Raw genomic sequence first — 9,992 nt, forward strand, 5'->3', positions numbered from 1 at the left:
CAAAAATATAAGTTCCTCAAAAAGCAACTCAGAGGTAACATACTACTTTGTAGATTTCAATTAGAGAAAAATCATACTATGCAAAAATTACATCAATGATCCAAAGGGTTAAGATGTAATGGTAAAGGAGTGTATTTATATGAGTGTCACATGTTAAAATCCCTACAGCTCAATATAATAGCCCACAAGATAGAAAATGTTATGCAGATCATAAAGGACTAAAATATGGGTATGTGATGTTGAGAAGTATTAAATGTCGAAAAGAAAAGAATAATTTAAAACAAAAAGGCAAACTTATCTCTTCAAATTATGCATGTGGGTTTGGTAAAAAGCGAGGAGAATTTTGAATGGATTCTATATATGGTTTTACAAGAGGATGTGGGTCAATCTCAGAAGGATGCATAGGATCAATTGAAAGAAGCTAAGCAGTTCAGATCTGAACAGTCAAAGAAGGGACAGGTGAATCTCAGCATCCCCATGTTGAGCACAAGAGTACAACGTTGCAGAATCATATTGTCATGCTTAAGCAATATTACAAAGACTTTCTCAAATATGTACAGGGGTTCAGAGTAGCACATTGGGATGAAAGATTAGGTGTTACATGCAATGTCACTTTTGGCAAGCCCTAAGGTGGCCAAAAGTTGAACCAAGGATTATTATTCACCCTACCGGAAAAGAGGTGCGTTGGCAGGGTAGTTGCTAAGATTGGTGAGGGAGTGAAAGAAATTGATTCTAGGTGGGAATCTGGTCCAACCACAATGAACATGGTAGATTCATTTGCCCTTAAGGCTTCTAGGGCAGCTGTTAGAGGAACCCTGCCCAGGTTGGGTGTTTGTTGGCTACTACTTGTTTTGGCATGGATTGGCAGTTAATAGAGCAAAGGACATGTGGAGGCTTTTTATTGGATGTTAAAATGTTTCCTATCCTTAGCGATCTTCAGTTCTGCAGTGTCAAATGCTTCCTACCCTTAGTGGACTGTGTCCTTTTGTATATTCTCAATTGTACATTTCCTTCGAAAAGTTTTGTAGAGCAATTTTTTATGCTACTTTTGGTGTAGTTTTTTGTATTTCTATATATGGGTGAAGACCCCAAATAGATCCCTCATTTTACCAATCAAAATAAAAATCATAACAATTGTAATTTGTAACAATTATATCATAGACAATATTCCACAAGCAAAAATTTGTCAATTCAGAATCAACACTCTCTGTGCAAGTTCATAAATTCTTGTGTTAGCCACTGCCTCTTCTCTGCTACTCGCATTGCTTAGTAGCATGTAGATCACAACATATCGTTTCTTTCTTTGCCAATTTTGGCTCCTTCAAGTCCAGATCCATTGGCTCCTGTATACATAAGTGGACCTGATGGTGTAGATGTTGTGCTTCAATGGTGGAAGAACATTGTTCAAATCAGGAGGAAGCAAGGTGCGTGCACCCTTCAGTCTAAGTACAGGCAGGTGTATGGGATGGTCTAATATATATTTGTGAGATTCTGAGTTATGGTAAAACTCACTAAGCCAAGTAAACCCTAGCCAGCTAGCTGATACCACAAAGGAGACTCGTAACTCAATACTAAACCACACAAAATTAAAGGGAAAAAATTTTGAATCTAACACACTGCCCTTCTCTCCCTCGTATCAATATCTAAGTTTCTGTCTTGCATCATCCACAATACAAAAATAGGAATTGCAACAATAGAGATATCATTTTTAATGATCAATGTTTTGATAATTTTGATAGCGATTTGGCCAATTTAATTTGCTGAATTTTACCAAATTATTCTCAATATTATTGGTATAGTTGAATACCAAAATGGGCCTGCCAAGTCGGAGTCTCAACAAGAAACGCAAAGCATCATGTTCCTGCCGAGAGTGAAGAATGTGTAAGTTTGAGGAGGAAAGGAAAAGGTGGAGAAGAAGTAGAAGCCGAATCTGGTAAATATGAGCAAGTTGAGGAGGAAGGTAGAGGTGGATGTAAATGTAGATTGACATGAGCAGAAATTTTACTACATAGGAAAGCACAGCCAATAGGCATTTTGTGTTTGTTATGTCAGAGTGTTTGCTTCAGACTTGAATTATGAAGCATATCACCCAAAAATTAGTTCTACTACCAAAGGATTGTAATTCAATTGGTTTAGTACAATTGCTGAGGGATGAGGTCTGGATTTTGCACTAGATGAGCTTGGCAGAATGTATAATGCTCACTCCTTAGTACGAAGCCAGATAAGTCAACTATTCGTGCAACTTAGTCTTGTGCTCCAATTGCAACAGGTTGGTAAAATGACCTGAGATAGTTGTACAGCTTGTCGATGGAAAATAAAAAATCAAAATTCTACTAAAGGAAAACGCGTAGCACCTTATTGATTAAATGTAAACTTATATGAATTTAATGTATGGTGTGTGTGGAGACAAAATAATAGAAGTATAAAACATAAACCTATCCTATTCTGATTAAATATCAGTAACGTCGAAAGCAATTTAAGTAAATCCAAGTCCTAAAAAATGAACTTAAAATAGAAGATTATTTGTTTAACTATAATAAAACATTCTATTTTACTAAACAATTGTTTAGAAATGAAAAGGAACAAAAAAGTTAAGATTTAATAAATTTGCATAAATCTATTCACTTTCAAAAACGAGTACTTTTTCACATGTAAATATTAAATGTAAAAAATAAAGCAATTATAAATTCACTCAAATTTATATTATAGTACAATTTCATATATATTATGAATATATGATAAATTATAGGTTTACAATAATTGTCAATAACATTGTGTTTAACATACAAAGCACAATATGCTCGTAAAGCCCAAGTTTCTTTCTTTCCCACTTCATACATTTAATAATGACATTCTCAATCGAAAAATACTAGGTAGCACACTATTTCAATGTTTATATCATTTTTGAAGAACAGTTTCATATTTTAATTTATCCCTCTATCAAACATGTATACCTACTAAGTTTATATTTGTATGGAAACTATGTAATTGGGTCAATAAATTTCATTGCTTTCTAAAAAATAAATTTGACTAATATAAATAATGTTTAATATTATTTCTACTTTTAAATATAATACCAATCACTATACAACATTAAATTTTCCTGCCAGGGAACTATAGCTCTGTCAGTGCGTTGCAAGGATATGAGGTATTCAAAGACCGGATGGAATTTGTTAATAAGCCTTGACAGTGCTTTGCCATCTTGCGTACTTGCTTGACAGTGTTTTGACATCTGGCATACTTGTTGAGAGAGCTTTGCCATCTTCTGTTTTTCAGCCAATCAAATTTTTGTGATAAACTCTTGCTAAACTCTAATGTAATGTTTAAAACAACAAAGAAATCAAATTTTAACGTTAGAATATTATAAGTTTATTTTGGGAGTTGCTGATTGGTCGAGACAGAGGCGTGCTCAGTTCTCAATGCAAGAGAATGCACAATTACAGATAAGGCTGTAAAACAGGGGTGTTGGGCAGGACGCTGTAGATTTTATTATATTTTTTCGAACGTTTTCAAAGACAAGTGTCCTCCAGAGCAAAGAATGCATACAGATGTTCTTCTCAATGAAACAAATGTGCAGTGTAACGTGAAGTTAAAATGTGAGTTTTTTTTGGTTTCAAATAAAACTTTCAAATGACTGTAACCAAGCTTTCAGAACATTTAAATAGGGTTTATAATTTTAGCGACTGTCAATTACACTTTCAACATTGATGGAAAGAATAATTAGTTTCGATTGAGTGGAGAATTGTAGTGGTTGAAGATGTTCAAGCTGATTAAGAAGCAGAGGGAGGAGCCCTCGGCCCTCTACAATTTTCTCCCAATGTTTGTATCTTTCCGACCTTTGCCACTATTTTTGTTGTCACAATATTAGTGCATGTTCTTACCAATAGCTATCCTAGCAATTTATTCTACATTTCCATAAAAATCCTTATCGATTTTACATCTGCCCTAAGGTTGTTTAATTGAGAATATATCCACTATGGGAAAACCAAATTCCACAAACAGAAGAGAAAACGTTCAGAACAGAAACCCTGTGAAAATGGTGTATTTGGGAACGTCATGGCAGGTAAAAGTGTCAATCATAGTTTTCATGGCGGTTACAATTTTGGTTGTGATGTCTAAAGAAGAAAATGTAAAGAATACTTTTGAGCAAATTGTGGAAAAGAAAGAGGCCGATGGAAAATAGACCCTGGAATGCATGAACGGCAAAGTCTCATGCACCTGGGATAAGCTCAAATCTTTCACCAATTCAGCCTTTCAAAGAATACCATCTCTGTAAGATTATATTTCCATACTTTGTATATATTTTTATTTGATTACAGTTTGTATATTAAGCAAAGTTTTGAGGTTGAGGAGCACTTGAGTTTTGTCTCCAATTTCTGCTCTATTTAATTGATTTTATTCTCAGGACTTTTGGATTCAGTGGTATATGTTTTGTTTGGGATTATAGCCAGTGATTACAAATATAATTTTTTGTACATGATTTTTGCTTTAAGTTTCGTAAGACGGGTATGAAAAAAAATGAAATAAATATTTCAAACGAAAATTGGAAAAACTTGTGAAGAAATGTACCAATAATTTTGTTGGATTTGCCTTTGTGGGGTTGTGCAGAGCAGAGAGCAAAGAAGTGTAGATGAATAAGAGAATACAGGGGTCTGACAAAGCTGCGAATTTGAAATTATAAAGTAAATCAAATATTGACATTTTTATAGTGTGTGCAGTTCTGCTTATAGCCTATCTTAACCCCCAAATTATGATTTTATGCATTTTTAAATCATTATTTCTGTACATCAGAGTTTAAACAAGGAATATATGAAAAAATTTCTGAATTTGGTATTCCTGTTTTCCAGCGTCCAGGTCTGTGGTAACATTAATGTACTGTACCCTCTGTTAGTACAAAATTATATCCAATGTTTTTTAAACCCTCTGGGATGTGTTCACGTTGTTTTCAGTAAAACTAATATCTAAATCAAATCAGAATATAGCTATTTTGTTATTTATATGTATCTGGTTGCTGATTTGGTGAGGTTTCTAAATGTAGTGAGTTTGCTTCCCAACTTTAATCACGATTAGTGCAAGCTAAAGTTTATACCTTATTGAGGCGACTTTTGCATGTACCCAAAACACTAATGCTGAAGGATATAACCAAAACATGTTGCGCATGGGAGATTGAGCCAGTTTTTCTCTGTACCTTAAATCTAAATTGAAAATAAGAAACATTGAACTCAATTTCTGTAGGTCAAGAAAAGGGAGGTTTGAGAAATGTAGCTGTAAGATCTAGGATCTCTGTCAGTGGAATCCCATACTTTCCAGTGGAAGTAGTTGCTCAAGTGTTGGCCTCTTCTAACCTGTATTTTTCGTGAGATTGGTGCTCAAGGAGTGTGTGTGTGTTTAACCTTGAATTGTGTTTTCTTACAATGTAAATGTGTTCTATCTGGCAGTACTTTTAGCACTCCAGTTTGGCTGGGGCTATCCCTTTTCCAGTTAGTTGTAATACCTGCGTCACCCCCAACTTTGGCAACAGCAGCACATCCCGTTGGAGTTTCTTCATGATCAAGGATTTTTCCGACTTTATAGGGGTCTACATAGCCTTCTTCTCAGCTCCTATCGCTTGTCTGTCAAGCGTTAACTATTTTGCAGTGATAAGGAACCTTTTTAATCATTTCAGGCACTTGCCATGGAAGAAGACTAACGCGAAATGCACATAAAGATGGAGCATTCAGTAAAACATATTTGTAATTTAGCATTTTCCCAACTGTTGGAAAAGTCCTGGGTTCACCCTGCACAAAATAAAAATAAAAGAAACCTAACTGGCCCATCGAAGCTCAAAAGAGGAAGACTCGCATAGTCATCTTGGGTAAAGATGACCCTTATATATGAAATCTTACTTTTCAAATCTACCCTTTACCAAATAGAAAATATAGGGACTACCATTCCATGTGTAGAGCAAAGTCAAGACAACATGGTACCATTGCATGCAGCACAACAGTGTTTATAGGTCCTAGTTTAGCTAATCGGGACTGGTTACATATATGTGTTTTAGGTTGAAACCCTAGAATCTAAGCCTGCAGCACTACCAAAATTTCAGACGATTTAGTTCTTTAAGGAACTAAGGTTCCAGAGGATTGGTTATGCAAGCATACCTATTTCTGTTTGCGGCATAGTAAAACCCCTGTTTAGTTTGTATGTTTAGATAGACTGCAATCCCTTAAAACGTTAAACAGCCGAATCTACTTTCAGATAGACAAGCTGCAAAAGTGACAAAAAGTGACAACAATATAAGAACACAAAATGGAAATTTACATACATTCTAAGCTAATAGAAAATAAATTGAAACTGGGAATACACAAGACTCACAATGGGAATACACAAAACTCAGAGTCCCTCGGATCAGAGCAGAAGCAACTAGAAGCAACAATGGAGAAATAAAACCAGCGCAGAGTACTAAATGTTGCACACAGAGATACATTAACTATGTAATAAATTCATTTAATACAATTACCTGAATTTGTGATGGTTTTTTTTGCAGTCGGCATTTAATATACTAATGTGGGGAAAATCAAATCGTAGATCTGTGGTTGCATCTTTGAGAGTTTCTCTATTTCTGATTTTATTATCAAAATTCAATAACTTAATTGTTGTCAAGAATAGAATAAGAAAACTATGGCATTTCATTTTATGATAGAGAATTATCCATGAAAAAAAAAAGAAAAAGCCCCAGCAAAGTTTAGAGATGAAGCAACAGATCGGTCTAGAGTTAATTGCACATGACGCCGAACATTCTCCAATAAAACAGAAACAGGGCCACTAAATTTCTAGAATCAATTAATTTATTATTAATTATTAATTAATCTGTTGACAGGTATGGTGAAATTAGTCATAGTTTTGAAAAAAAAAAAAAATTAACGGCAACAGCCAATGATGATAGAAAAAAATAATTTTATTTCAATTAATATTTCTATTGAAATAACTAAACATTAGAAAATGTGAGAAGATGAAAAAAAATATTTAGTGCTGATTGGTTTGGAGGAACTAATAAAATGCATCCAACGGATGCATTAGTATCCTGCCGACAGGCAGCCGACAGGCAGGAACTAATAATATAGTTACATAAACTGTAAAAATTACCCTGTAAACTAAGCATAGTTAGGTGCATAAGACAGCAGACATGGTCGACCTTCAAAGAACGTTTCTTTCCTCAGCTTTTCACAGGGTTTTAATAAAAAAACCTTCGTTTGGCTTCATACGGTGAGTAACATTTCCTGGCATATAAGCTGTTTAATTGGATTCTTTGCTAGTTCTAGAGATAGACATATAGGCTGTGTTTTATGCAAATAATCCATTTTCTAATTAAAAACGAGATTCAATTAAGCATAACCCTGAAAAAAAAGTATCAGGGTTTTAAAACGCAAAAATTGAAGGAACGAGAACGAATTGCAGGAGTACTCATATTTACTAACTTTTATTTTCGTCTGTTGAAATCTTTAGCAATGAGAGCTCGGAACAAAAGAATCTAGAATAACCGAAGCCTGCGCAATTTGAAGGAAAGGAAAGAAATTGTGAGACGACAAACTTCAAATGCCCGCCAATAAAAATATGTTGTCACAAGGGAAGAAAAATTAGTCTCTTAAATTAGACGAAGCAAAATACAGTTTATGGGCATGTAATTAAGTTCTGGTATTTGTTTAATATGCTGCTTCCCCCGAATATAAGTCAAACATTGTACATAATTGTAATTGAGGCTTACTGACCGACCTTGTATTGCCTTCCAAAAATTAACCATTATCAAGGTTTTTTTAATTACTTTCTGTTAGGCTACTATCACACTAGGTTGCATTCAATTTTCATCATCAGTTCGTTATTATTATTTAATTGTTTTTTTATCAATTATATTTATAATTTTTTTCTTTTCATGTTTATTTTTAATTTTTAAATTATTAAATGTATGTTTTTTAAGTTTTCAAATTACAAAAATTATTTTTCTTCAATCTAATTGACTCAAATAATTTGCATTTTAGTTTTCCTCGTTCAATTTGATAATATAAAAATTTCATAAATGTGATATATGTTAAATAAATTTTGTCTTTATTATTGAAACTATAAAACTAATTATAATACTAATTGAATGTTAATTATAAAATTAATTGATGAATATTAATTATAAATTTAATTGAATATTAACTTTTGATTGAATGTTTATTAAAATACTAATTGAATTTTAATTTAATATCCAATAATATTACACATATTTAGATATATTATAGTTAAGATTAAATGAACTAACTTAAAAAATAATTTAAAACTAAGTTATATAATCTTGTCCCTAACACTAATGCTTATTGAACCTAAACCTTGCACTAAATCAAATTGAAGTGTAACCCTAAGACAATACAAAATTGAATCCTAACTTTAAGATTAAACCAAACTAAACACTAAAACTAAAACTAAATTTTAACCTGAACCCTAACCCATAACAAATTTTAACACTAACACTAAACCAAAATTAACCAAAATCCTAAAACTATACAAAATTGAAAGCTAACTTTAAACATAATTGAACACTAACCCTTAACCTAAGTTAAAACTAAACAAAACTAAAAACTAACACAAAACCAAACTAAATCTTAATACTGACCAATAATTAAATTTAACCCTAATCCAAAATAAAATTAACTCATAATGAAATTTATCGATAATCCTAACCTTAATACTATACAAAATTGAATCCCAACGTGAAATATAGTTAAACACTAAACCAAATTTTACATCTCTAAACATAATTAAACACTAAACCTAATTCAATTGTAACCATTATTAAAGTAGGATTAATGTTTCAATACCAAGCCTAACTCTAATTTTATATGAAATCCTAACCATAACAATAAACCGAATTGAATTGTAACTTTAAATGAAATTGAACTCTAGATCTAACACTAAATCAAATCAAACCATAACCAAAATTGTAACTTTAACCCTAACCATAGTTGAATTCTAATCTTAATTACTTAATAGTGTTCTTTAAAAACTCTAACCCTTAATCTTGAATGCAAAATTGTATAAGGGTTCAACTTGCTTTGTTATTAAGGTTCAATTTGGTTTAGTTTAATTTAATTTATTTGATTTATTAAAAGGCTATTTTAATTACTATACATTCTAATTCTAATATTTAATTTCATTTTTTAAAAGAATTTTTTTCAATATTTTTTTGAAAATAAATTATTATATTTATAAAATACAATTGAATTTAAAAACTTGGTTAATTTAATTTTCAAAATATAATCTAAGTTTATAGTGAATTTGCGATCATGCGAATTTCTACTTTTCCTGCTATCAAAGACGCTCTGACGCAGAGCGATGAGGAAGGAGAGTGGCGGGTGGTATTGGGGAAAAAATCCAAGAGGAGATTGTATGCTCAGAGGAATTGTTTAGTTGCTTCTGCAAATATGAGCGGCCCTCTTTTATATGGAACCAAATGTGCGTCTTTCTCGTCAGCTCTCCCCAACTCATCTGGCACCGCCAACAACTCTGTGAGGAACACTCGTAATTAGAGGAAGATCTTGAATGATAGGTGGTTAAGGTCAAAATATATAGGTTCTCTTCCACATCGGTCAAACCCTCATTAGCAGGTGAATAGACTCTCTCAAGGCAAACGTGGTAGCTTTAGGGTTTTCTCCAACCCTGGCAGGAATTCTCTTCGTCCAATCTACTAAACATATTAATTATTCATCACCTTCGACAGCAATCATTCATGCCAAGGAGTTTTTTACGAAAAGCAGCAAGACAAGAAGAGCATCAAGATACCTGCGGACCCCTTGCTCGAATACTGTGATTATTTGTACAATAAGGGCATAATCGCACACTAGAATGGACAACAATGGATCTTTTATGGCATGAAAAAATGGTGGAAAGATGAATTCTCTAATCAGATATGCATTACTAACTTAGGTTCAAACTATTTCCTCATTACCTGCGCAGACAATGATATAAAAAAAAAA

At 32.9% G+C, this 9,992-nt stretch overlaps 1 protein-coding gene across 4 annotated transcripts in view; it reads right to left on the minus strand.

Annotated features, from left to right (window-relative positions):
* Window positions 1–7,673, minus strand: part of LOC131873650 (protein AE7) — an 82,146-nt gene extending 74,473 nt beyond the window's left edge. The window contains exons 1-2 of one of the 4 annotated variants that reach the window (XM_059216686.1): window positions 7,458–7,673; window positions 6,141–6,246 (exon numbers count right to left, since the gene is read on the minus strand). The gene's annotated coding sequence lies outside the window, so the exon portion shown is untranslated. The remainder of the gene's footprint in view (window positions 1–6,140; window positions 6,247–7,457) is intronic. The other 3 variants (XM_059216685.1, XM_059216687.1, XM_059216684.1) reach the window with 3 other exon arrangements.
* Window positions 7,674–9,992: the final 2,319 nt, after the last annotated feature.

This window comes from Cryptomeria japonica, chromosome 2 (genome assembly GCF_030272615.1).
Source record: "Cryptomeria japonica chromosome 2, Sugi_1.0, whole genome shotgun sequence".
In the NCBI taxonomy this organism is placed as follows: domain Eukaryota; kingdom Viridiplantae; phylum Streptophyta; class Pinopsida; order Cupressales; family Cupressaceae; genus Cryptomeria; species Cryptomeria japonica.